At 42.9% G+C, this 7,004-nt stretch overlaps 1 pseudogene; it reads right to left on the minus strand.

The window, feature by feature from the left end:
• Window positions 1-833: 833 nt before the first annotated feature.
• LOC127764082 (pre-mRNA-splicing factor CWC22-like) lies at window positions 834-1,922 on the minus strand (annotated as a pseudogene).
• Window positions 1,923-7,004: the final 5,082 nt, after the last annotated feature.

Genomic DNA, 7,004 nt, shown 5'->3' on the forward strand with positions numbered 1-7,004 from the left:
GCAGGCAAGAGGCAACTTTCATAAGTCCTATGTCATTCTGAACAAAACACTGAAAATATACAGCAGTTCAGACAAGCAACTAAAAGCCAGTCATCAACAATTGATCAATCAGTCAACCTGTAGCAGTCTTCAGTTGCAACTCAATCAAGGGTCACACAAGTTAACGTGCCAGTAGAATTCTAATCTGCAATATTACAGGATATCAACTTCTTCCTGTTGATGGCAGCACGTCGTCAAATTCAGGCAACTCAGTGCTTCATCATGCAGCAACAGCCACTCATTTGAAACCAGACATCGAGTCACTTACGACACATTGTGAATTTGCAAGGTCAAAGTTAAAAGAAGTGTTCAAAAATGCCATTCATGGTTAATACACATGTACACTGACATGCCAAATGTCAGTTTCAAACATCCGAATTCAAAAACATAATGACATGTAACAGTTGTACTACTTGACAAACTAGGGAAAACAAATGTAAGAAACTGAAGTTGCCATGGCCCATGGAGAACCAAATCCATCGATGTTCTGCACAAAACTAAACAGTTGAATTATATTTTGCTTTACCACTGAAAATTCCAACCAGGTTCATACTTCAATTTCGTGAGAACATTCGAAATAATCTTTCAGAAAAGAGGGGGGGGGGGGGGGGGGGGGGATATCAACAAGAGAGCAGCTGCCATAACTCATAAGCTCAATCAGTTGTCAGAAATGGAACTAGGAAAACTTGCATCATTCAGTCATTAAACAAATGCAGAGATCAGAATTCATGTAGAACATTAACATGATTAACATCAAAACAGATGCATCAAAAATCAATGGAAGCAATGGTAAAAGAGGCCGCAACCTCAGTAATAAACAGTTAAACACCATATTCAGGTCAGGATAACTCCGAACTGCAAGTCTGAAATATTGTCAGAGATAAAGTATCAGTACCAAATACTTCATTTATCTCATGAGATAGTAACAACGATTCATTAATTCTTCATTTCTCACTCAAAACAAATTGGGAAATCTAAAAGCGTTACCATCCCTGAATTAACAGATTACTGAACGTGTCCACAAAATTATATCCTGATACAGGTGCAGCTCTGTGAGTTTTCTCATCACTTGGAATCTTTGGATCAGAGACCATCTATGCATGTTCTAGCCGATGGAAAAAACCCAAGTCCATCGCCAGGTGCCAGGTCCCCGCACCAAGCACCATGGAAGCTCGCGGCGGCGTCGCAGAAGTAGATGTGGAGCGGGCAGGGGTTGCACAAATCGACGGAGAAGTAGCAGCCTCGTCTGAGGAAGATCCTCCGGCCGCTCAGGGGCGCCGATGGCGAGCTTCTTCTAGTGAGGCGGCTGCTGCCCGTCGCCGTGCTCCAGCCTGAAGCGCATCAAACGCCGTCTCCCTCGTTGAGACGAACCTGATGACCATGAGCACGAGGTTGCGGGCGAGCACCAGGAAGTACATGCATAGCGGGCAGGGGGACCTCTTCCTGATGTCGTCGACGGTGACGAAGCAGAATCGGCGGAGGAAGATTCTCCGGCCTCACAGCCTCTCGGGAGGGCGACACACTCGCCGGTGCATAGGTCGAGCAGCACGGGGCCGCGGCCGCGCGACTCGGGGAGCTCCGCGGCGAGCCAGGCACCCGGGAAGGAGCCGCAGAATCTCGCGCAGCGCGCGTCGCCGAGGAGCCCGGGGCAGTGGGTGTCCTCGGAGACGACGCAGAACAATGAGGTCGCGGCGGTGGACGGCATGAGCAGCCATGGGAGGTTACACGGCGGGTGCTGCTGCTGCTGCTGCTGCGCGATGGATCGCCACGGTTTGCAAACACCGGAGAGCATGGCGTGATCGAGGATGCAAGGGAGGTGGCGGAGGATGCTGATGAGGCCATGGGAGAAGGAGAAGTTTTGAGTCTGCAAACTTTTTGGTGGGGATTTTGGGGGAGAAGAAGAGAGTAACGGAGAGATTCGTTCGGGATACGAGAAAGCAAAAAAAAATGATATGGTTACACGTTTTTTTCATGAAGGTACAATAACAGAGCCAGCTGTAAACATATTTTAAAAAGATAAATGAGGAGAGAGAAACGGGCTACAGATTTGTAGCCAGCAGTAGTACGGACTACAAGACACAGTGTGTATAACAGATGGGACCAGATATTAATAGTGTAGTACTCTCTCCATCTACTTTTAATAGTCATATTTCATCTTGACACACAGACCAAGGATAAATAATTCTACTTATCATCCATTTAAACATGGTACTAGTCATTCCTCGTAACCAAGCGATTCATTAATATTTACATTTCTCAATACCCATGTAGCTAATCATGTGTGGAAAAATGGAGAGTCACGCATTAAATTCGAGAAAATCATTAAGAGGATAGGTTGTTGGATTGAAATATGCCTATCAAAAATAAAATTTTCAAATTTAGAAATATGACTATCAAAATTAGATGGAGAGAGTATATAACTATAATGAGCTACTCCCTCCATTCTATAATGATCAGCATATTTCGTTGTGGCATCAAGACCAAGAAGAGACCCACTACATATTTTCTATTTAATCCATGTAATTAATCTCGATATTAATTGGCTTTGAGAAACGAAACGGCATTACTGCCGCTGCATGATTACACATGCAAGGGATGTTCCGTGCTGCATGCAGCTCGAAAATCGCATGGCCTACTCGATCTCCGTGGTAGTAACTAGTTAGGCCCTGTTTAGATCCTCCAGTTTTACTATTTTGTAGTATTTTTTGTCATTTTGAATCTACACTAGTAGTAAAAGTTGGCAATTTGTCATTTGGCATTTGCTAGTCTATAATAGTAAATTGTGCCAAAAATTGCTTTGGGACCACTCCCTCTCTCTTTCTCTCTCTCACTTTAGTGCTAGAATGGCAAAACTTTAACATGCATCTAAACACCAACTAATACTTTTGCAATGCCAAAACTTTTGCCACCAAAACTTTTGCCATTTACTATTTGCTATTCTAAATGGATCTAAACAGGCCCTTAATCCATCCGACATGCACATGCTACCAGTGTTAATACGCTGATCAAATCGGAATATCTCTACTTTTGTTATGCGCTGATTATTATGGAATGGAGGGAGTATTAAATTGGCTATAGTTAAATTGGAACCAGTAGTTGACTATACTATTAAACTTAAACTTGCTCTTATGTAGCTGGTTTTTTTTTTTGGAGGGGAAAGATGCAGGAGAACAGATATCTTCAGTTAATTAGTGGTATGCAATGGTCAGTGGGAGAAGCGGAGTTTCAGTTTCTGGTAATGTCGCAGAACACCTAAGCATTGCTGCTTTTTCTTAATTGGGTTGGCATAATAATTTTCAAGAAAATCATTCTCCTGCTGGGGATTTATTTTTTTTTCTGGAAAATCATTTTCATTGGCTGTTGGTATAACACAAGCACCAGCAAAAATTATTTTCACTGGCTGCCATGATAAGGCAGCCGCTAGCGAAGACAATTTTCGTTGCGGCTGTCTTTATTCAGCTGCCAGTGTATTTTTGCTGGCGACTGTCTTAAGACGGCCGCCAGCGAAAATATTTCTTCACTGATGGTTGATAACCGCTAGCAAAGATCTTGATCTTCACTGGCCTTTGCTTTGTGGCGGCTCTAAATTCTGCCAGCGAAGACCCAAAATGGCCGCCACGAAAGATGGTTTTCGTAGCAGTCCTATTGCGTAGTTTTGATTGCCTGTGCTTTGTGAAAAGTTGTTGTGGATTGGGAATCATTACCAGAATCAGCCTATGTGGCAGATGGATGACTTGCGTGGTCAGAAACGGATGTGATCCAAGATGTATGCGGGCATCATAGACTAGGCTTCCCGAGTGGAAGCAGATTGTTGTGCTGCGGGGCAGCGGGACTCCTGGAGTCCGAGAAAATGAAAAAGGCTCAGGGAGCCACTTAATCAAGTGAAATGGCTCCGTGAGCCGAGAAGTAATGATCCGACCTAAGAAGTCGGTGCATTGCCATTTGAGTTGCTGAAAGCATCTCTCTTAAGTCGAATCGAGATGCAAATCTCTTTTCGACCTAAACTTAAAGAATAAAATCACTTAGTGGTTTCAAATCAAGGATTTGCAAAACAATCTTGCCTCTCTTTCAAGCTTGCAATAAACACCTAAGTTCCCGTGACTTGCTGAGTACGTAAGTACTCACCCTTGTTCTCTCTCTCTCTCTCTCTCTATATATATATATATATATATATATATATATATATATATATATATATATAGTTCCTTCACCCTGAAAATGAAGTGAAGAGAAGATTAGGGTTTCGTCCTGGTTCCCAGCCGTTGCCTGTGGTGTTGGGTGTTAGTCCGTTGGTTCCGCTGATGTTGCTGCTGCTATTGTTGTTGGTGTTGTTTCGTCCGTGTCGTAGGTTGCATTCTCGGGCTGTCCTGAGTAAATAAGTCCTTTATATAATTTAAGGATTGCAATGATTCATAATTGTCTCCATGGTTACCAGCGCTATGTCCTTGGACTGGTACTCAGATCACGGTCTCGTAAGAAGCGGTTCACGCTGTTTTTCCTACGACACTGTTGGTATTTCTTACGATCACAGATAAGATCCGCAAGCGCACGGATATACTGATGTAGCACTTCCTCTACGGAGTATTCCAAGAGTATCGAATCCAAGGGAACGTGTGTGATTATCTCTTTCTCCGGTTCATTCAAGGACACAAAGCTAATGTGGGCAGAGGACCGAGGATTTCCTAATGAGAAACAGTGTCTAGGGAAAGCTTAACTTTAATCCTAACACAATACTTCAGGCACTGGCAACCCGCTGCTCCCAGATGTCGCTCTACTACGTACCCGGACAGGGAGGACTTAAGTGCTCTTGAGGGCTGTCACCATCTCTACACCCACCTCAAACGTACTGTGGGATACGCAGCAACCACTGGAGATTAATTACCCAGACACCGCGTCTACGCAATTAATAACTACACTAGTGCTGATCAAACAATAAAGCAATCACTATAAATAAATAGACTATAGTGAACAATGATCCCGTATGCTAATTAGGAACTAACTAAGAAGTAATTCTTACTAAGCAAATCTTAATTATTCAAAATGATATTTCTATTAAAGCAGAGTAATTAACAAGATACAAAAGTAAGAGGAGATTACCGACAACTCCGGGATTCCTCCGATTCCTTCTACCTTACTCTATCCCTATTATAATATATAATAAAGTACACTAGAGCCTCTTGTAATTCAGCTCATGCTTTGGTGTGTGTTTACAAGTGAGGATGAGAGGGGTATTTATAGGTGGAGAAGTGCCTTGAGAGTGTGGAGATGCTCGAAGCATCCAAAGAGCATCTTCTCTCTTGTGTTGCCAAGTGTCCAAGCTTATGACGGTTTCTACCGGTGAAAACGGCCATAACCATCATTGGGAGGCGGATTGCTACCGAACTGGACTTGGGCTGGGGCGAACGGCCCCTGCCAGGGTTCGGCCGAACCCGGGACGGCTCCGTTCGCTCCAATTTTCGTCCTGGACACTCATTTTGGGCCCCTCAATTCATTGGTATGAATGTTTGGCCCATTTGGAGGTGTTTAATTGGGTTTATGGGTCCAAAACTCCTTAAGTTCAGATACGAGTTTGATTCTCATCCTCCTTCATGTATATTTTCTCTCAACCTTGGTAGTTTGTCACCTGCATATGAATATACACCAACACTCGTGGAAATTATTAGAAATAAGCCCTACCACTATGTTGGATGTTTACAATTATGGTCTTATGCAGTTATTGACGGTGTTAATTTGGTACTTAACAGCCGTCAACAAACCCCCACACTTAGCTCTTTACTCGTCCCGAGTAAAGGTTAAGGATTAATGTGGAATAAAATTTCCCAATATATAATATAAGTACACAAATTATTCTAAGCCATACCTGTACGTGTGAACTTTTGAAGTGTCTAACTTACCATCTTGGGCAATTGATGAATGGAACGGCCGTGACTCAAGTCCTCCTTTATCCTCCTGTCAATCTCTTGGGTTTTTTATATATTTTCGCAAAGTAGCTATACTCCTCGAATAACTCTCTCAAATCACTCACGTGGTTTGATTTGTGGATCCTCACCAAGGCATGGTTGCTGATTTGTCCCTATTCTAAAAGGCTGTATAGGTGGAGCTCGGTAGGGATCAATCGGGGCATACCTGCATCACATATATTGCAAAGCCAAAATACCGGACCCAAGGAGATAGCAAGTCATACTCTCTAATCAAGAATGTGTATGTGTGTGATATTTGTATGGGTATGTGTATAGAAAATTTTGTGGATGGAAAAAGGAAAATAAAAGATAACAACTCCTTTGTATACCTCCTCCTCCAATTTTCTCTCTTTGGAATTTTGAGAGTGCATGGCTATCTCTTTTCTTCTCTTTTTTTTTCATCATGCCCCGTACTTTGTATGAGCAAGATTCAAGGGAAGGCTGTTATTTTGCAATCGGTTTTGTTTTCAAGTTTTCAACAATCTAATTGTGTGCTTTTCCACAACCAACAGGGTAAAATGTAAACAAATTGATTTTCAAGTTTGCACATTTTCAAGTTGGCCTCAAAGTTGGTTTTCCCAAAACCAAACCAAATTTCCAATCTTTTGGAGTTTAGTTGTCCAAAATAACCATTCACTTCTAGGGACTCCCTATCATGTTGTCTCCCTGATAGCCACTTGCTTTTCCAAACATCAGGTTTCCCAAAACACAACACCTTTTCACAAAGCAAGGTAAAACGAAAACTACGCTAAGGAATCACCTCATATCCACCCATGATCGTGGGCACGGCTATTTGACCAGTTTGTTAACCTCTGCAGAGGGGGTACACTTTACCTACACGATGTCACTAACCCAGGTCACCTAGCCCGTGCAGAATAACCACGTCTGGTGACTTTGAGGCTTTCACGACAAGGCATTTCCAAAGCCGACTCAGGGTCACCTTATGTCAACGGGAGGGGTCCAATGAACCAACAACATTTTAGTTTCCAGACCATGTTGTGCCGG

This window comes from Oryza glaberrima, chromosome 2 (genome assembly GCF_000147395.1).
Source record: "Oryza glaberrima chromosome 2, OglaRS2, whole genome shotgun sequence".
Lineage (NCBI taxonomy): Eukaryota > Viridiplantae > Streptophyta > Magnoliopsida > Poales > Poaceae > Oryza > Oryza glaberrima.